Here is a 23,229-nt window from a genome sequence, read left to right as displayed (position 1 = left end):
TTGGTATGGTTTGGTGTGTATGGTATGGTTTTGTATATGTGGTATGGTTTTGCTGTGTATGGTATGGTATGATATATGATGACATATTGTGTCCTGGGCATGACGTTAAAGTGCATCTGGCAGTGGAGGCTCCTCTACGGGGGTATTGGGGCACTAGGAGGTCATCAATCAATCAATCAATGTTTATTTATATAGCCCTAAATCACAAGTGTCTCAAAGGGCTGTACAAGCCACAACGACATCCTCGGTACAGAGCCCACATACGGGCAAGGAAAAACTCACCCCAGTGGGACGTCGGGGAATGACTATGAGAAACCTTGGAGAGGACCGCATATGTGGGTGACCCCCCCCCCTCTAGGGGAGACCGAAAGCAATGGATGTCGAGTGGGTCTGACATAACATTGTGAAAGTCCAGTCCACAGTGGATCCAACACATCAGCGGGAGTCCAGTCTACAGCGGGGCCAACAGGAAACCATCCTGAGCGGAGACGGGTCAGCAGCGCAGAGATGTCCCCAACCGATGCACAGGCTAGTGGTCCACCCGGGGTCCCGACTCTGGACAGCCAGCACTTCATCCATGGCCACCGGACCTATGCAACTCCCCCTCGCAAGGGACAGGGGAGAAGAGGAGAGAAGAAAAGAAACGGCAGATCAACTGGTCTAAAAAAGGGGGGTCTATTTAAAGGCTAGATTATACAAATGAGTTTTAAGATGGGACTTAAATGCTTCTACTGAGGTAGCATCTCTAACTGTTACCGGGAGGGCATTCCAGAGTACTGGAGCCCGAATAGAAAACGCTCTATAGTCCGCAGACTTTTTTTTGGCTCTGGGAATCACTAATAAGCCGGAGTTCTTTGAACGCAGATTTCTTGTCGGGACATATGGTACAATACAATCGGCGAGATAGGCTGGAGCTAAACCGTGTAGTATTTTATACGTAAGCTTAACCCCTTTACTACTGTTACCCCAGGTGGCCCTTGGCAAAGGCCTAGTACCTGACTGCCCCCTAGCCAGGGATACGGTGAAGACCTCAACGGCGGAGCAGGCGGAAGACGGTAGATTTAAGAACTACCACGATGGCTGCGATGGCGGAAGAAGGCTGCAGCAGAAAAGGGTCCCCAGTCGTCTTGGACTCCATGCCACTGGACCCTGACCCGATTCTGTCAAGGATCATGTGGTGACTGTCTGTGCACCAGTCTCCCCACGTTAAACAAAGTCACGCACAGGCATCCTCCATAAAGGGATACACCCCTACCAGGAGGATCGTCATACTCGTTTGAGTGACCACCGATGATGATGATGATGGTATCTTATGGTATGGTCTGGTATCTTATGGTACGGTACAGTAAGGTATGGTATGGTACCTTATGGTACGACATAGTATGGTAGGGTCTGGTATCTTATGGTGTGGTATGGTATGGTATGGTTTGTTTTTGTATGTGTGGTATGGTTTGGTATGTATGGTATGGTATGGTATGGTATGGTATGGTATGGTTTGGTATAGTATGTAATGGTATGGTATGATATGGTTTGGTATGTATGGTATGGTATAGTATGGTTTTGGTATATATGCTCTTTATTGTCGTTGCACAAATGAAAATAAATGTCATTTTTACCACAAACCCATTCAAAATTCGACAAACATTGAACAGGAGTGGTGATCGGTCGCCACATACGGCAGGTGGGAAAAAGGTAGACACTGGGAGAGGATGAGTAAAAAAAAAAAGTTGATATCAGACTGGGCTCCTATGGGGTAGGGGGCACAAACTTGATAGCCGATAACACAGAACCCACTGGACTTGCAACAGTATATATATATATATATATATATATATATATATATATATATATATATATATATATATATATATATATATATATATATATATATATATATATATTAGGGATGTCTGATAATGTTTTTTTTGCCGATATCCGATATTCCGATATTGTCCAACTCTTAATTACCGATACCGATATCAACCGATACCGATATATACAGTCGTGGAATTAACACATTATTATGCCTAATTTGGACAATCAGGTATGGTGAAGATAAGGTCCTTTTTAAAAAAATTAAATTAAATAAAATAAGATAAATAAATTAAAAACATTTTCTTGAATAAAAAAGAAAGTAAAACAATATAAAAACAGTTACATAGAAAGTAGTAATTAATGAAAATGAGTAAAATTAACTGTTAAAGGTTAGTACTATTAGTGGACCAGCAGCACGCGCAATCATGTGTGCTTACGGACTGTATCCCTTGCAGACTGTATTGATATATATTGATATATAATGTAGGAACCAAAATATTAATAACAGAAAGAAACAACCCTTTTGTGTGAATGAGTGTAAATGGGGGAGGGAGGTTTTTTGGGTTGGTGCACTAATTGTAAGTTTATGTTGATTTAATAAAAATAAAAGACAAACCAAAAAAACGATACCGATTATAAAAAAAACGATACAGATAATTTCCAATATTACATTTTAAAGCATTTATCGGCCGATATTATCGGACATCTCTAATATATATATATATATATATATATATATATATATATATATATATATATATATACGTGTGTGTCAGCGTTCGGCTCTCGACCAAATTTCTTTAGCCCCATAAGGCCCCCGTCTCAAAAAGTTTGGACAATGTTGATGAAAGGTCCGACTAACAAACGGCGTTCAACACAAAAGTACACTAAAAGTCCTCAGACAACAGGAAGCTTTTCAGTGAACTCATTTGTCACCAGCCGAGCAGATTCATACTTTGTTGTTGACATCATTCATTTCCCCCTCATTTCCTTTCTAGTCACAATGAAATATTCCCCGTTGTGCCTTTTTTTTTTATTTGTTTTTTTTTTAACTGACTTGACATCTCGGGCTGAATTGTGTGTCGCACAATTACCAATATAACAAATGCATGTCTTGAGATTGTCTTCATTTTGTCTCTCTCGCGCGATAAACTATTGACCTTGCAGCGCGCCGCAATTTGATGGTAAATGGCTGTCATTTGGTGTGCGCCACGCCTCATGAAGCCACCCTCTTTTATTATGACTTTGCCGTTTATGCCCCCACTGATCATCGCATCGCAGCAGTGCTTGACTAATTTGAGAGCCTCAGGCGGATGACAAACAGAGACTGTTGATCGTCGATTCCGGGGCGAGATTTTTTGTGTTTTTCGTTGGCGAGGCCATATGTCCTTGTCGGGTTGAACTCGTCGTGCAGAATCGAGTCCGACCGTTCAGTTCCGCCGAGCCCTGCTGACAAGCTGACACTGGATTGTACTGCATGCACCGCGCAGGACATGACCGAGCATGACGACATGAAAACAGTCCACCGGTTCAGAACAGTGTTTTTCCACCTTTTTTGAGCCAGGGCACATTTTTTTGCGTTGAAAAAATCCGGAGTCACTCCACCAGCAGAAATCATTAAAAAAAACGCAACTCCGTTGACAGTAAAAAGTCGTTGTCGCAATTGTTGGATATGACTTTAAAGCATAACCGAGCATGCATCAATGTAGCTCTTGTCTCAAAGTAGGTGTACGGTCACCACCTGTCACATCACGCCCTGACTTATTTGGAATTTGTTGCTGTTTTCCTGTGTGTAGTGTTTTAGTTCTTGTCTTGCGCTCCTTTTTTGGTGGTTTTTCCTGTTGACAGTAAGTCTTTGCTGTCGTCCAGCATTCTGTTTTTGTTTACTTTGTAGCCAGTTCAGTTTTAGTTTCGTTCTGCATAGCCATCCCTAAGCTTCAATGCCTTTTCTTAGGGGCACTGAATTTTTTTTTTTTTTTTTCCGATACCTTTTTACCTGCATTTTGCCTCCCGCTGTTTCCGACATCTACAAAGCAATTAGCTACCGGCTGCCACCTACTGATATGTAAGAGTATTACATGGTTACTCTGCCAAGCTCTACACAGCACCGATACTCAACAGCAACACATAATTTGCAGACTATAATTACTGGTTTGCAAAAAGTATTTTTCACACAAATAGGTCAAACTAGATCATGGGTGTCCAAACTTTTTCCACTGAGGGCCGCACACAGAAAAATTTAAGCATGCGGGGGCCATTTTGATATTTTTCATTTTCAAACCATAACAAAATATATGGATTTTTGTTTTAACCTTTAGGTCTCAGTCATTAAAATGTTAATAAGTCAAATTATTATTATTATTTTTTATTTAACGCTTACAGTAAATCTCTATATCAACTTCAGGTTGATAAAAAGTAAAAAAAAAAAAAAAAAAGAAGGTTTTATGCCTTTTCTGTCAAAGACAACTTTGTTTTTTATAGTAAAACTGGAAATATGCAGTATTTAGTAATTAGAGCTCTACAAGATCAATAATGCAGGATTTTAATTCTTTAATATTTTTGAGAAATCAGTGAAAATATTAATAAAATCCCACTAAATATGTTTGGGATCCAAAAGGTCCCCCACTCATAAAGTGATAAATTTTTATTGGATTTTTTTTACTTTCAACACTTAAGTTACGAGATCAACTTCAGATATACCTGTCGATTTTACGTTTGAACTATTATTTTGTTTGTTTTTATGCTCTTTTGTCAAATAAATCTTTGATGCTTTTATATGACAACCACACAATATATGCAATATTTTTTCCACATAAAACATTTTAAAGTGACATTTTTGAAGTAATTGGAGCCTTGAATAGGTCAATAATTCATTATAACATATATTTTTTGTCTTTTTTTTTTTTTTTGAGCAACGACAAAAAAATGAAAAATAAAGACAAAAGCAGCCTGTATGGCAGCTTTGTGTCAACATTGCAACTTTTTCTTGTTAGATTTCACCTCATTCCACTTTTTAAAATGTTTTTTTTAAATTTTTGCAATACTATCAATTTTGCAATTTTTGCAGAATGTGTGGCGGGCCGGTAAACAATTAGCTGCGGGCCGCAAATGGCCACACTTTGGACACCCCTAGATAATCTCCCACAGAAACACCAGACTGTATCTCACGCCGCTGCACAGTGGTTGAAAAACACTGGTTCAGAGTATATAGCCATGGATCATTAATCTGAAGAATAGCAGGACTGAATGTCACCAACATCAGAGCTGTATATTTTTATTCCCCCTTGGGAACAACTCAGTCGTTAATAAAACATTGAAAGGACACATTCATTGTACCCCGAATTGTGACACATTTCTAAAACACAATCCTGCAGCTCCCTGTTCTGTTTTTTAACTTGGCCTATCATTTACAGTCCCTGTCTCAGTGTTTTTCAACCAGTGTGCCGTGAGATATCGTCTGTTGTGCCGTGGGAATTTATGCAACTTCACCTAATTCAGGGGTGTCCAAACTTTTTCCACTGAGGGCCACACACTGAAAAATCAAAGCAAGCGAGGGCCATTTTGATATTTTTTATTTAAAAAACCAATACAATATAGGTATAAAAAATATACATTTAGGCCTCCACTCAGGCTTGACACCAAACGGTTCAGGTCAAAAAATATAAAAAATGTGTCATTATTTAGTATTATTATTAATATTATTATTCAATATTAATAGATCAACAAGATCAACGTTAGGTCTATCTGTCAATATAACGTTTTTAAAGATTTAAGTTGTATGCCCTTTTTGTCAAAGAAAACCCTGTTTTTTATGGAAAAAAATTTAAATGTGCAATATTTTCCCCTAATAAAATTTTAAAGTGGAATTTTTTAGATTATATAGTAATTGGAGCCTTAAAAGGTCAATAATTCATAACACTATTGATTTTAATTCCTTATTATTTTTTGAGCAATGACACACAAAAAAATCCCACTAAAATTATTGGGGATTCAAAAGGGTCCTACTTAGGGCTGCAACAACTAATCGATTAAATTGATTAAAATCGATTATAAAAATAGTTGGTGATTAATTTAGTCATCGATTCGTTGGATCTATGCTATGCGCATGCGCAGAGGCTACTTTTTTAAATTTTATTTTATTATTATTATTATTTTATTTTTTTATAAACCTTTATTTATAAACTGCAACATTTACAAACAGCTGAGAAACAATAATCAAAATAAGTATGGCGCCAGTATGCTGGGTTTTTTTTTCCAATCAAATACAGGAAAGGATAGAAATGTAGTTTGTCACTTTTATCCGATTATTAATCGATTAATCGAAGTAATAATCGACAGATTAATCGATTACCAAATTAGTTGTTAGTTGCAGCCCTAGTCCTACTCATTAAAGTGTTAAAAAGAAAATGATTTAAAAAATGTACTGTTTACTTTTAACACAATAATCTCGAGATCAACTTTTGATCTGTCCGTCAATTATAAGTTTTATTGTTGTTTATGTTTTTTGTTTGTTTATTGTAAGCCCTTCTTTAAAAAAAAATAAAAAAAACTGCTTAGTTTTTTATATGGCAAACATAAAATATGCAACATTTTTCCCAAAGAATATCTCAAAGTGGAATATTTAATGTGACGTATTTGGAGCCTTGAAGAGGTCAATAATTCATAATGACATTTTGATTCATTATTATTTTTCAAAGAAAGAAACAGCCTGCATGGCAGCTTTGTGTTATTAGAGTCAACATTGCAACATTGTCTTGTTACATTTCACCTGTTTGCTCTTTTATACCACTTTTTATGCTTTTAATTTTTTTTAATCATATTTTTAGGACGTGTCGTGGGGCCATTAATAAATTACCTGCGTGCTGCAAATGGCCCCCGGGCCGCACTTTGGACACCACTGACCTAATCGGTCAAAACATTTTTTTTTTGCAAATCAATAATTATAATCTGCAAATAATGTGCTGTTGCTTAGTGTGTGTGCTGTGTAAAACTCAGCAGGGTAACCACGTAATACCCCATGCCAGTAGGTGGCAGCAGATAGTTAATTGCTTTGTAAAAGTCGGAATGTGTCGGGTGAGACCAGGCCCGGCCCTAACCAATCTGGCGCCCTAGGCAAGATTTTAGGTGGCGCCCTCCCACATCGGCAGTGAAGTGTATATACTCACATACTTACATACATAAACACAAAATAAAACGTGTCAACAAGTTGCATACAATAAATTAAAAATACAATATAAATAAGGCACTGCACAAAACAAGATATCAAACCAGTATGACTTTAACAACTATATTACAAAAAAGGGGATCCAACAGAGTTCTTTATTTGTGCTTTTTAATATTGCATTAACTAGAATGACTTACAAATTACTGTACACCAGGAGGTACTGTAATTACCTATTGTTACATTATTATTTTCCATAACAATTTAGCCCCCACCACAATATTAACCCGACGTTAAAACAGAACTAGCTATTTATTGATTAGGAATTGCCGAATCATGTAACATTAGCTTAATGCTAAAGGTTACTATCACTTTCTGTAACAGACAAATAATTTCATGTAGGCTAACGTTACCTACCTGCTACCTCTGTCTTTTTCTCGTTTCTCCTCCTCTTCTTTTCTATTTTTTCTTCCCTGGGCACCTGACAGTTTTGGCCGTTTTGACATCTTGTGTTGATTTTTTCATGTGGTGACGTCCAAAAAGAGTCATGATACGGGAAGGGAGGGGGCGCACCGTGCGGGGGCGTAATGTTGTAACAAATAATATTTCTATTAAATAGGCTTTACTTTGCATTTTAATTAACGTGGGATTATTTTATGCATTTAGAAATAATAGTACCAAGTTTTTTATTTTTTTCCTCCAACATTTGTGGCACTGGCGTGGCGCCCCCTGATGGACGGCGCCCTTAGCATTTGCCTATACGGCCTATGCCACGGGCCGGCCCTGGGTGAGACGAGGATGGTTTGTTGTGATCACAATAAGCAGACCACAGCGGGAGGTATGTAATGCTTAAACCAAAAATTAACGGAAGGGAAAGGAAAAGGCAATGGCTATGCAAAACGAAAGTAAAACTGAACTGGCTACAAAGTAATCAATCGAGCGACTCCTATTACCTCCATTGTTAGCTGACTCTTGCTGACGTTTATTCACCAGTTAGAATGCATAAAAAAACAAAAACATTTATTTGCTTGTCTCACATAAGAATTGTGAATGATAGACAAACATTTGAAAACTAAGTGTTGTTCCCCTTTAAGCAACATATTTGATTATATGAACTTGAATCTTAAATCTCTGATATAAACTCTTTCAGACAAAGATCCACAGCAGTTTAACATCTAAATGTCCTCCAGTACGCGCGCACAGTTGGTATTTTCTTGTTTTTAGTCAAGTTGTTTACAAAAGATAAACATACTAGGCCATAGGCTTCTAGGAGCTAGCAGCTACACAACGGCGAAGCACACATAATAGACTTACGTAACAAGTGTCCTTAATTGAACACTTTTGCTGACAAAACATGACATTTGTCAATATGAACAAGTATCAAATAACTATAGTTGCATATTACTTACACATGCAAAGTCTCCAATGCAGAAACATCAAAAAGTATCCAGTAACAAACGTGTCCGCACCATTCAACATATGGCGCCGTGAGCTTAACTTAATGAAATATTGTGGCCACTAGGTGTCGCCAAAGACCAATTACCACACCACTACAATTTACATAAAGAAAGTCTATTGCAGACGATTAAAAATAAATAGGTTGTTATTTTTAATACCGGCCATTGTTCTCTGTTTGAGGCATTTCACTTGATCAAACCTTTTCCACAAAAAAAATAATGATTTGTGCTGATATGAATATCTGTATTAGCCAGTACTCAAGGCTCTGACATCGGTATTGTATCGGAAGTGAAAAAGTTGTATCGCAACACTTAATATTTTGTATGGCTTCCATTGATAATAAAATCATAACTAAAATGATATTTCTGTTTCCTGCAAGTAAATACCTAAAACAGGGGTGTCAAACTCATTTTAGATCGGGGGCCACGTGGAGAAAAATCTACTCTCAAGTGGGCCGGACTGGTAAAATCACGACACGATAACTTAAAAATAAAGACAACTTCAGATTGTTTTCTTTGTTTAAAAATGTATGTTGTTGTTTTTTTTTACACTTACATGTTGCGGTTAATAGTATTCTATCTTTATTTGTCGTTATTATCATTGGTGTTAATTTTCAATCTATCAAGATTAAAAAAACCAATATCAAAATCAAATTACAGGATGCTATTTATGTAGTTTGCTTGTTTTCCTCGACTGGTGCACTAACATTAAAGATTAAAAGATTAAAAGTACCAACACACACACTAGATGTGGTGAAATTTGTCCTCTGCATTTGACCCATCCCCTTGGGGAGCAGTGGGCAGCAGCGGCGCCGCGCCCGGGAATCATTTTGGTGATTTAACCCCCAACTCCAACCCTTGATGCTGAGTGCCAAGCAGGGAGGTAATGGGTCCCATTTTTATAGTCATGTGGTTTATTTAATTTTTGTACATATGTTGCATGAGGTACAAATAATTGCTATTGCGACATCTAGTGGACACTTTTAGAACAGCTGTTTCTTTCATTCAAAAATTTCGGCTCTTTTTTATACTTAGCAAACTCATCCTGATCCGGCCCGCGGGCCGTACGTTTGACACCCTTGACCAAAAAACATACTTGTATGCTTTATTATTTTTTTATATGTATTTTTAAACAGTAAACAATAACATAATGATGTTAGAATACAAAATGACATTTGGGTTAAAGATCTTCTACAAACTGGTGGATGACAGAAACATCAATGACGATTTGGGTAATTAGCATAAACAACAATGGCGAGCTTTGTGAGGTCCGTTGTTTTTGTTCTCGGCAAATCCATGCTAGACATAGTAGGGCTTCCCACCTGGGCAAAAGTCCTCACGTGGTTCCTGTCCCGGGGCTGCCCTCTTCCGGTCTGGGCGCGGAGCCACAACCTGCGGATTCCCAGGCGCTGAACAGTAGACGTTGGGGTTGGGTTCCGTTTGAACAGCTAAAAATAGACCTCGCCTGTATCGCCCTTAATCTGTTGCATTCCTGCCCAGGAGTCCTGAGAAAAGTAGTTCCTGCTAGAACAGGAAAACCCTGGACTGAACATTCCGGAGTTCTTGAACAATGTAGTAATATATACTCCACAGTCTCCACTTTGCTGCAGTGCCCTGTTTTTTTTTTGTTTTTTTTGCTGTCCTCAGTCTCCTCTTGGATAAATCAGCCCATACCATACCAAACTATTCCATACCGTATCATACAATACCATATCGTATCATACCATACCTTACTGTTCCATACCAAACTAAAACCAAACCGTACCATACCATAAAGTATCATACCATAACTTACCATACCATACCATAAAATACCATACCACACCATACCAAATCATACAAAACCACATACCATACCATACAATATCAAGCCTAACAATAAATGTATCTATCCGCTCTAGTTGGAGATCTGTGCAGGTTTGTTTTATTTGAAGGTCAATCAAGTGTGTTTTTACATGACTTCCTGTGGTCTCACATGCTAGCATTAGCTTATCGCCAAAGATCGACACAACTTTGAAAGTGAGGGTGAAAGGCAAAGCTGAGAAGATGTAAATGATATTGAAGTGAATTAATTAACTCATGCTTTATATAAGGTGAATGTTTATATTCATCTTGGAGAAAGCAAACCACCAGGTTGGAGTAGGTATTTTACTTGGGACACATACTAACATAGGGCCCTTTGGTACTGACATTTGTGTGTGGATTGGATTAGTTCTCGCGGAAGAAAAGGCAATAAACTTGGACCTTAGGTATGCAAAGGTGATAGCCCTATCCGTGAGAAGAGACTACATTTTTAGCTTGAGGTAAACATCTAAGCTACGATCGGCATCTGTTGTTTTTAAGTCACTTACACACACCCTTTATGGTCAGGATGCACAATCTCCATCCATCCATCCATTTTCTACCGCTTGTCCCTTTCGGGGTCGCGGGGGTTGCTGGAGCCTATCTCAGCTGCATTCGGGCGGAAGGCGGGGTACACCCTGGACAAGTCCCCACCTCATCGCAGGGCCAACACAGATAGACAGACAACATTCTCTTATTACTATAATCAAATGACAGCAGTCATTTCCATGAGATGATTTTCTAATATAAGTGTTTAGGCCCACTTACTATGACAATAACAAAAAATATAGTTTTTCATGAACTGTGTACTTGTATTGTTTGTCTGGGTGGAGGTCCTGCTTTGGAAATAGTTTGTACCCCTTTCAGACATTGCATTTAGTTCCCATTAAAACATTCACATGTTGCACAATGAGATGTAAGCAGGGGATCATGTGCACATTCCTGCAACTTCCTGTTTGAAAAAAATATATTTTTATTAGTATTTATTTAAAATACTAACAGCATTTCATGATTAATATTTATAAATTAAGATTCCTAATAAATGACACTAGAATAAGCACACATTTGATTGGTAAATCATAGTGTAACGACCTGGAATGACACTTTATGTGTGGTGTTGGAGTTGTCCGACTTTTTGTGTGGCTGTAAACGCATCACTGGCTAAGTGCCATATGTGCATGTGTTGGCGCAAGTGAGAAAGCTGCTGTTGATATAACAAAGTTGCTTTTGGTCTGGTTTGTATTGCAGAAAATGGCCAGTTTGCTAGATATCATTTTTTTTTACTAATGTTTTGGTGATGTGTTTATGGCCGACAATAAAGAGTTTTGCTCAGTAAAGTGATGGATGGAATTCATGTCCTCAAAGCGTCTCGACAGACGTTACAATATTTGAACAATGATGACGAAAACTGTTTTCTCTGTCGTGTCCGTGTGTCGAAAATTGTTATGCGCTTGTTTTTTTATTTGATTTTGTGCGTGGCATAGATTTGCCGTGCGCAGAGGACGCTTGAGCAGTGCGCAATTGCACAGGCGCACACCTTAGAGGGAACGTTACTCCTGACCCAGCACGCACGCACGCACGCACTCACGCACGCACGCACGCACGCGCACACACACACACACACACACACACACACACACACACACACAAACACACACACACAGGGGGTAGGAATATAAAACTGATGGTTTGGCTTCTCCAAAGCAGGAGTCCTTCATTTTTGACCTGAGCTCCTCCGGGTACTGCAGACCTGTTTAATGACGCTCACTTGTAGTAAAGCAACTTTTGGTTCAGTAAAGTCTCTTTTGATCCTTTTGGTCATCCTTCTGTCCCGGACAAAGATGACAAGACCAGAAATACACATCAATATCTATTGAATTAAATAAATTGATCATTAAAAACACGGAAGGGGGTGTGGCCCACATGGCGACGCAATTTGCATGTAGCATTGCGAGTCTACAACGTACTGGAGCAGGAGGAGTTTAACGCCAGCCAGGGATGTTGAAATAGTAGGGGTGCACAAAAAAATCGATTTACATCCGAATTGTAATTTTTATTTATATCTTTAATTTTATTCAATGCTTAATTCTTTAGATCAACGTCAGGTCTGTCTGTCAATATAAGGTATTTTTATTTTTTATGTTTTATGCCCTTTTTGTCAAAACCCATTTTGTATGTCAAAAACACAAAATATGCAATATTTTCCTCAGATTTTCAAAGAGGAATATTTGATGTGAAGTACAAAACCCAAAAGCAGTGAAGTTGTCATCTTGTGTAAATGGTAAATAAAAACAGAATACAATGATTTGCTAATCCTTTTCAACTTATATTCAATTGAATAGACTGCAAAGACAATATATTTAATGTTCCAACTGGAAAACTTTCTTATTTTTTGCAAATATTAGCTCATTTGGAATTTGATGCCTGCAACATGTTTCAAAAAAGCTGGCATAAGTGGCAAAAAAGACTGAAAAAGTTGAGGAATGCTCATCAAATACTTATTATTTTTGTTTATCTCAATTGTAAATCGAATTCATAATTTTCAAAAATCTTTAAAAAAAAAATTAAAAAAAATCCAATGACCCACTGAAATCACAGTTCTTTTTCATCCCAATTCTAAATTAATTAATAATTTAAAAAATCAATAAAAAAATAAAAAAAATAAATATATATATATATATATATATATATATATATATATATATATATATATATATATATATATATATATATATATATATATATATATATATATATATATATATATATAATTTTTTTTTTAGAACAGCTGTTTCTTTCATTCAAAAATTTCGGCTCATTTTTATACTTAGCAAACTCATCCTGAAAAAAAAAAAAAAAAAAAAAAATATATATATATATATATATATATATATATATATATATATATATATATATATATATATATATATATATATATATATATATATATATATATATATATATATTTTATTTTTTTATTTTTTTTATTTTTATGAGAATTGTTTTTTAAATATGTTTTTAGACCATTTTTGGGCAACCAGAATGAACATATTGAACCTGTAACCTTGTTTGAAAAAGTTTCATTATAATTATTATGCCAAGCGGTTTGAATCAAGGATCGATTCTGAATCAGATCGAATCGTTCGGTGCCCGGAGATTCACACCCCTTATAAAATAATAAATGTAAACCGCAGACATTTATCCATGAAAATATGGAAACGCTGCTGATGGTGTGTTTGACGCAGAAGCAGCTGGAAGGGGATAACGAAGAAATCCACGTTCGAAGTTAAATGCTGAACACTGTTATATGATTTCATAAAACTACTGTAGTTGTTAGTCATATGTTCTGTTGCACGGGTGTCCACCCTTTTCCACCAAGGGCCGCATGCTGAAAAGTCAAAACATGCACTTGTATATTTTTTATTTTGTAAAGAAAAATGCTACAAATAGACGCTGTACATATTTAACGATAAAACCCGGTGTCAGCTGGTGGCAAAGCGTATGATTATAAGTCACTGGTAGTGTTGGTAATAACGGGAAAGCAACAAGCATCACCGCACTAAAACCAAACTTGCCATCCAAACAATACCCCGTTTGTTGACAAAAAGATATGACCGCCATCGAAGCACATTCAATCTCTTTATTAAGCAGAGGTAACGCTAAAGCTAAAAAACACACCTCTGGTGAAACCCTCGATGACGTCACTCGTCACTAGGCAACAGGCCACGCCTTTTAAAAGCACAGACACACGCACACTGTGCTCTTATATCTTTCAAATGCACATGCCAGTATTTGAACAATTTTTTTTTTTTTTAAGTAACATATAAATTACTTTCCCAAGAAATTAATTACATTTATTTAAGAGTAATTCCATTTGCAATTGAATGACTTTTTTGGCAAAGTAAAGAGTAACTATAATTGTCACAGCAGGGTTGCATTTTACCGCGTGGATCGTTCTCCCAGGATGCAGACGGGACTCCGGAGGCAAGGTGCAGGTAAGGATATTATTTATTTCCATAAATCACACGGGATACAACCAAAAGAGCACCAGCGTGCCGATAGCACGGGACGCTAACGGAATATCGAACAAGAAACGCTTAGGATGGAAACAGGCAAACAAAAAGGCGAAGCTTAGCTCAGGAATCTGTTGCATGGAAGCAAATAAGAAAGCCAGACTGAGTGTGGCGAAAAGCAGGGAATAAGTAGCTCTCTGATTAGTGCCCAGAAGCAGGTGATGTCCGAACACTAATCAGTCTGCAGTCATGGCAACTAAAACACAAACACAGGGGTGCTCAAAACAGGAACTGGGGGAGTCAAAAACCAAACATGACGGATCATGACATTAGTAGTTTTATACAGCATGCCCAAATATTTTCATGTACATAAGATGTGTGATTGTAAATAATGTTAATGAGATTAATCCTTAATAAAATTCCTTTCAAGGTGGCCGGCCGAGGGTGAAGTCGGCTCTCTTTGTTGCTTTGTTGGGTCTGCTCCTGTCTCTGGCCATGCTCCCCCCCCACCCTAGCAGACGATGGCGTGGAACACCGCAGAAAGCCTTTTACCCCAAAATGCGTTACTCATTGAAAAACAACCCAAAAATTGTTCATAGTTTTGAAAACCCGGAAATTGAGTTAAAATAATACCCTTATAACCCAAAAAATGGATTGCTCTTCATAAAAAAATAAATAAAAAATGTAAATCAACACTCGCAACGAAAGATGTCCGATAATATCGGCCTCGGCCGATAAATGCTTTAAAATGTAATATCGGAAATTATCGGTATCAGTTTTTTTATTATCGGTATCGTTTTTGTTTTTTGTTTTTTTTTATTAAATCAACATAAAAAACACAAGATACACTTACAATTAGTGCACCAACCCAAAAAACCTCCTTCCCCCATTTACACTCATTCACACAAAAGGGTTGTTTCTTTCTGTTATTAATATTCTGGTTCCTACATTATATATCAATATATATCAATACAGTCTGCAAGGTATACAGTCCGTAAGCACACATAATTGTGCATGCTGCTGGTCCACTAATAGTACTAACCTTTAACAGTTAATTTTACTCATTTTCATTAATTACTAGTTTTTATGTAACTGTTTTTATATTGTTTTACTTTCTTTTTTATTCAAGAAAATGTTTTTAATTTATTGATCTTATTTTATTTAATTAATTTTAAAAAAAAGGACCTTATCTTCTTGGTTGTCCAAATTAGGCATAATAATGTGTTAATTCCACGACTGTATATATCGGTATCGGTATCGGATGATATCGGTATCTGTAATTAAAGAGTTAGACAATATCGGAATATCGGATATCGGCAAAAAGCCATTATACGACATCCCTACTCGCAACTTATAAATTAGGTTATCAAAATAACCACGCATTTTTTAGTGGTTGACAATAATCAATTACTTTTTAAAAGTAATTTTCAGAACACTGTTTACTGTTATCAAAATGTCAGGTTTTTCTCATGATATCACTTCTTATTGCTCAAGTTTAGTTACATTTTGACCGCTTTTTTGTTTTTGTTTGATTTTATTTCGACAATATGCGGCGGGCCAACAAAATTCGGGCCCTAGGGCCGCACTTTCAACGCCACTGTCCTATTGTATTGTTTTTATACAATATTTCTGAACTAAAAGTGGAATTTTCCTATTAACCTCTTAAGGCCCAAGCTGTTTGTTTACATGCTTTTTTTTATTTCTCTTCGCTATTTGGGCTTATTGGACCCTAATTAGAATAAAAACTGACAATCATCTTTTAATTTGATGTACTTAGTCCATAAGTAACAAATGTGTACTTCATGTTTAGTGACATGCTAATTCTTATTTGTACACTTTTTTTTTCCAAATTCCATTGTATGTTTTACTCTTCTGACACCACCAGATGGCAGTATAAGTGTCCACATAAGCACATAAGACCCCAATTTAGTAGTGTACACAATTTTGGAAATAAGAGCGAAAAGGTGCTGTCCACGCATGTGGCCAACTAAGCCTTTAGAGCAGGGGTGTCAAACGTAAGGCCCGAGGGCCGGATCAGGCCCGCGAACAGGTTTTATCCGGCCCGAGGGATGAGTTAGCTAAGTATAAAAATGAGCCAACATTTTTGAATGAAAGAAACTGCTGTTCTAAATGTGTCCACTAGATGCCGCAATAGCAATTCTTTGTATCTTTGTAGAAGATGCTACATATGGAAAAAAAAAATAATGATAAATTTTAAAAAACACATGTTAATGCACCAGTCGAGGAAAATGAGCAAACTACATAAATAACATCCTATAATTTGATTTTTATCTTGATAGATTGAAAATTGCCACCAATGAGTTGACAGATGAACATTATCACATAATTTATTTAGAAAATTTAAATAACGACAAATAAAGATAGAATACTATTAACCGCAACATGCAAGTGTAAAAAAAACATTATGATTTGAACATTTTCAGAATGTGCTTGTTCTATTATTAAACAAAGAAAACAATCTGAAGTTTTCTTTATTTTTAATTTATTGTGTCGTGATTTTACCAGTCCGGCCCACTTGGGAGTAGATTTTTCTCCATGTGGCCCTCAATCTAAAATGAGTTTGACACCCCTGCTTTAGAGGTTAAGGCATGTTACATGATTACATTTTATTATTTTAGGAGTGGAGGAAAGCACGAATTAAAGTGATTTTAATTAATTCAGAATCAGAAATGGGGGGAGAAAAAAAATTCAGTCGAAGCCTGGCCCCCTGTAGAGGGGGTCCAGACTAAGGCCAAGGGGAAAAAAACTCAGAGCCATAGCACACATAAACATGTGTCTTAGAGGGAAACATCAAAGAACACAAAGGACATTAAAGACATTCAAAGAGCAGAGCTGATGCAACCAGACACTTTTACATACAGCTACAAAAGTAAAGCAACAACAAAACCAAAAAAAGCAGACCCAACAAAGCAACAAAGAGACCCTCGACCGCCCACTAACTCTCGGCCAGTGTCCGTATGAACATTCCAACGGGCGGCGTTGATTTGAGATACAAGTGTTTTGATATAAGAGCCAATTAGGCTGGTAGGTGGAGGTAACGCTAACGAGGATGTGGTCGGTTAACAATCTCGTTATTGCATAGCACACTTTAAAACATACTATAGGGAACATTTTTTATTTGTGACACCCTCTGCATGACTCGTAAAGATTTAAAAAAAAAATGCATTTTATGAGCCTTGGAAAAGCATTTCACTGCCACTCTTGAAAATATTTTTTTATCTTTCTTTCCCCCCCCCCTTTGTCGGTTTTAAGATGCCTCAAATTGCAGCCACGTCATGCCGGCTGCTCAGGAGTGATTTTAGTGTTGCATCCAGGTGGTTCCATTCATCTCAGTTTGCTGCATTTAAACATGAAATACCACCGGCGCTGGGTTTCAACATGGGGTAGAAGATTGCAAAGTTATATGGAGAAGACGCACACACCCCAAAACCTCAAATAAATGATGGATGGAGAGCAATAGAACAATTCTTAAATGGTTGATTTGTGGGTTTTACTAACTATGATGCTTATAAGAGTTTTATTGGACGGCAATTTTAAAGAAATACTCCACAATAAATAACTATCCTTGTAGTGTTTGCCATGTCAACAACCTTCCTCTTTTGTCCCCTCATAAACTTCCGAGCGTTGTGTGCCGGGGGGGGCGGGGAGTGCACAGTGTAAGTCAATAATTGCATTAAAAAAAATAATAAACTGAGCCCCGAAGTCCCTGCTGGTTGATGCTGTTGTTTTTATTGTTTCTGGCTTATTTTTATTGATTTTCTTTCCCTTTTTTCCCCCATGTCCTTCCAAGCAAACCATTCACACAGACCAGGGGTTGGCAACCCAAAATGTTGAAAGAGCCATATTGGACCAAAAATACAACAACAAAAAAATCTGTCTGGAGCCGCAGAAAATGTAAAGCCTTTTATAAATGTTATAATGAAGGCAACACATGATATACATGTCTATATTAGTTATATTAGCCTACTATCAAAATTACTTGAAAAGTCTTACATCATGTGTTGCCCTCATTATAACACTGATATAAGTGTCTGTATTAGCTATATTCTTGGTCTGACAAGTCCACATTTCAAATGTTTTTTGGAGACTGTGGACGTCGTGTCCTCCGGACCAAAGAGGAAAAGAACCATCTGGATTGTTCTAGGCGCAAAGTTGAAAAGCCAGCATCTGTGATGGTATGGGGGTGTATTAGTGCCCAAGGCATGGGTAACTTACACATCTGTGAAGGCACCATTAATGCTGAAAGGTACATACAGGTTTTGGAGCAACATATCGAAGTTGGTAGAGTGGCCGGGCCAGCAATCGGAGGGTTGCTGGTTACTAGGGTTCAATCCCCACCTTCTACCATCCTAGTCACGTCCGTTGTGTCCTTGGGCAAGACACTTCACCCTTGCTCCTGATGGCTGCTGGTTAGCGCCTTGCATGGCAGCTCTCGCCATCAGTGTGTGAATGTGTGTGTGAATGGGTGAATGTGGAAATACTGTCAAAGTGCTTAGAGTACCTTGAAGGTAGAAAAGCGCTATACAAGTATAACCCATTTATCATTTATTTTTATGTTGCCATCCAAGCAACGTTATCATGGACGCCCCTGCTTATTTCAGCAAGACAATGCCACACCACGTGTTACATCAACGTTTTTTTCATAGTAAAAGAGTGCGGGTACTAGACTGGCCTGCCTGTAGTCCAGACCTGTCTCCCATTGAAAAAGTGTGGTGCAGTATGAAGCCTAAAATACCACAACGGAGACCCCCGGACTGTTGAACAACCTAAGCTGTACATCAAGCAAGAATGGGAAATAATTCCACCTGAAAAGCTTCAAAAATTGGTCTCCTGAGTTACAAAACGTTTGTTTTTAAAAGGAAAGGCCATGTAACACAGTGGTAAAAATGCCCCTGTGCCAACTTTGTTGCTGCCATTAAATTCTAAGTTAATGATTATTTGCCCAAAAAAAAAAATTGTTTCTCAGTTCGAACATTAAGTATCTTGTCTTTGCAGTCTATTCTATTGAATATAAGTTGAAAAGGATTTGCAAATCATTGTATTCTCTTTTTATTTACCATTTACACAACGTGCCAACTTCACTGGTTTTGGGTTTTGTAGACCCGCTCTGCATACAACATCAAGTTTGCACATGTTTTAATACACACAAACCTTACATATATCAGGACCACAGTGCAACTTTAGAACTTTTTCTAAGTGGACCCTTTTTCTTTATGCATGAATAATTTACAAGCCGTCCATTTGATCTCTCGCCTGAAGATATACAGCATGGAGCAGTTAAAAGGAGCAAAGATCACATCGACTTGGAGTGCTGCGATGCTGTCCAGCGAGCGTGAAGCAGCGTCGGGTGTTCTTTATTATTTTCTTCCGAATAGGAAGTTAATGGTTGCAGAAACTCCCCTTCCCCCAAAAACAGACTTTTGAAAGATAAAGCAAAGTCCACAGTGGAAGAAGAGTGGGACAAATACTTTTCCCAAGGCAGTGGTCAGTCGTTGCAGTCTTGCCAAATGACCTCTGGGAAAATAATATCCCGCGTCCACAATAGTAGCCTGTGTTTAATTTTAAACCCAGTGAATAATGGGCAGGCTAAGCTGATGTAAATACCAGGAATATAAATAGGACATGTCACCAGGGTCTCATAGTCATATTTCAGAGCTGGACAACATCAGACTGTGAGCTTACGCCACAATACATCATTTGCTCAAATGATATTAAAAGAGTTGAGCAAAGTACATATCTTACTTTTAGCACAACAACACGGTTGATCCATCACTCCAACTGTACAGTACTGGTATATTTTACAAAACCCAAAACCAGTGAAGTTGGCACGTTGTGTAATTCGTAAATAAAAACAGAATACAATGATTTGCAAATCCCTTTCAACTTATATTCAATTGACTGCAAAGACAATATATTTAATGTTCCATTGGGGCAAATAATCATTAACTTAGAATTTAATGGCAGCAACACATAGCAAACAAGTTGGCACAGGGGCATGTTCACCACTGTGTTACATGGCCTTTCCTTTTAACAACACTCAGTAAACATTTGGGAACTGAGGAGAGCAATTTTTGAAGCTTTTCAGGTGGAATTCTTTCCCATTCTTGCTTGATGTACAGCTTAAGTTGTTCAACAGTCCGGGGGTCTCCGTTGTGGTATTTTAGGCTTCATATTGGGCCACACATTTTCAATGGGAGACAGGTCTGGACTACAGGCAGACCAGTCTAGTACCCGCACTCTTTTACTATGAAGCCACGCTGATCTAACAGGTGACTTGGCATTATCTTGCTGAAATAAGCAGGGGCGTCCATGATAACGTTGCTTGGATGACAACATATGTTGCTCCAAAACCTGTATGTACCTTTCAGCATTAACGGTGCCATCACAGATGTGTAAGTTACCCATGCTTCGGGCACTAATACACCCCCATACCATCACAGGTTCTGGCTTTTGAACTTTGTACCTATAACAGTCCGGATGGTTCTTTTCCTCTTCGTTCCGGAGGACACAACATCCACAGTTTCCAAAAACAATTTGAAATGTGGACTCGTCAGACCACAGAACACTTTTACACTTTGCATCAGTCCATCTTAGATGAGCTCGGGCCAAGCGAAGCCGGCGGCGTTTCTGGGTGTTGTTGATAAATGACTTTGGCTTTGCATAGTAGAGTTTTAACTTGCACTTACAGATGTAGCGACAAACTGTAGTTACTGACAGTGGTTTTCTGAAGTGTTCCTGAGCCCATGTGGTGATATCCTTTACACACTGATGTCGCTTTTTGGTGCAGTACTGCCTGAGGGATCAATGTTGGTTTTTCAGCCTTGCTGCTTATGTGCAGTGATTTCTCCAGATTCTCTGAACCTTTTGATGATATTACGGACCGTAGATGGTGAAATCCCTAAATTCCTTGCAATAGCTGGTTGAGAAATGTTGTTCATAAACAATTTGCTCACTCATTTGTTCACAAAGTGGTGACCCTCGCCCCATCCTTGTTTGTGAATGACTGAGCATTTCATGGAAGCTGCTTTTATACCCAATCATGGCCCCCACATGTTCCCAATTAGCCTGTTCACCTGTGGGATGTTCCAAATAAGTGTTTGATGAGCATTCCTCAACTTTCTCAGTCTTTTTTGCCACTTGTGCCAGCTTTTTGGAAACATGTTGCAGGCATCAAATTCCAAATGAGCTAATATTTGCAAATATAACAACGTTTTCCAGTTGGAACGTTAAATATCTTGTCTTTGCAGTCTATTCAACTGAATATAGGTTGAAAAGAAGTTGAAAATCATTGTATTTTGTTTTTATTTACCATTTACACAACGTGCCAACTTCACTAGGTTTGGGTTTTGTACGTCCAATGCAAAATATGGCTCTGTTGGCTGCCACAGGTGCTGAGTTGTCTGTTATTTACACTTTGACAGAATGTGGTTTGCTGGTTAATCTTTTTCACAGGCCAGTTATCTCTGAAGGTGACCGCGGTGTTTGCACTTTCGATGACGGCAATATTATGTAATACGTGCTGTAATCCGAAGGTTGAACACACACCAGCATGGGAAAACCTTTCCCCATAGGAAACAGTGACAACAGAAATAATTGGTTCCGGGGTCAAACAATGACCTTATGAAACCCAGGTGTCAAACTCAGATCTGGCCTGCCACATAAAATTTATATGGCCCTCGAAAGCCTGGAACTATAATTTATCAATGACCCTATCTTTTCTATAAATTTTTTCCATTTTTACAGGAAAAAACATATGTACTGCATTAAATGGCATACCTTTCAAACTTTAATAGTGTCCAATGTTGCAACAAATATTCTATTTTCATTCTTTTAAACTATTTTTCTGTCAAAACAAAAATAAACACTTAGATATCTGCTTGACTTATGTGTATCCATCAAATTGTACACTGTAAAAAATGACTGTTGAAAACAAGAAAAACACCGTAAAATCAAAAATAGTTTATGGTGGTAGTAAATGTAGTGGAATTCCTGCAAACCAAGAAATGGATGAAGTGCTGACTGTCCAGAGTCGGGACCCGGGGTGGACCGCTCGCCTGTGCATCGGTTGGGGACATCTCTGTGCTGCTGACCCGTCTCTGCTCGGGATGGTCTGCTGCTGGCCCCACTATGGACTGGACTCTCATTATTATGTTAGATCCACTATGGACTGGACTCTCATTATTATGTTAGATCCACTATGGACTGGACTTTCACAATATTATGTCAGACCCACTCGATGTCCATTGCATCCGGTCTCCCCTAGAGGGGGTTACCCACATCAGCGGTCCTCTCCAAGGTTTCTCATAGTCATTCTCATCGACGTCCCACTGGGTTGTGAGTTTTTCCTTTCCCTGAACCGAGGATGTCGTTGTGGCTTGTGCAGCCCTTTGAGACACTTGTGATTTAGGGCTATATAAATAAACATTGATTGATTGATTGATTGATTGAAACAGTAGATAACCTAATCCAGCAGTCACAAGTCATTGATACAACGTTGATTATACGTACATGCCCTTTGTAACTGACTGTCAAACAACGTTGCAAAATAGTTGTATTTGTAAATTGAGACAATGCTAAAGTCCAACGTTGGATCCACGTTGTTGGTTGGGAAATGACCAAATTTCAATGGTCAAGTCAATGTCACAACCTGACATTGAATAAACGTTGTCAAAAAGCATGTTGTTTCAACGTTGTATTTGTATTGTAGAATATTGATTGGGAAATGACCAAATTTCAATGGTCAAATCAACGTCAGAACCCAACATTGATTAAACGTCAAAAAGCATGTTGTTTCAACGTTAGGTTTGAGTTGTCGAATATTGGTTGGAAAATTACCAAATTTCAATGGTCACATCAACGTCACAACCTGACATTGAAAAAATGTCATCAAAAAGCATGTTGTTTCAATGTTGTATTTGTG

This window comes from Entelurus aequoreus, linkage group LG28, assembly GCF_033978785.1.
Source record: "Entelurus aequoreus isolate RoL-2023_Sb linkage group LG28, RoL_Eaeq_v1.1, whole genome shotgun sequence".
In the NCBI taxonomy this organism is placed as follows: domain Eukaryota; kingdom Metazoa; phylum Chordata; class Actinopteri; order Syngnathiformes; family Syngnathidae; genus Entelurus; species Entelurus aequoreus.
Note: the sequence above shows the minus strand (reverse complement) of the source record.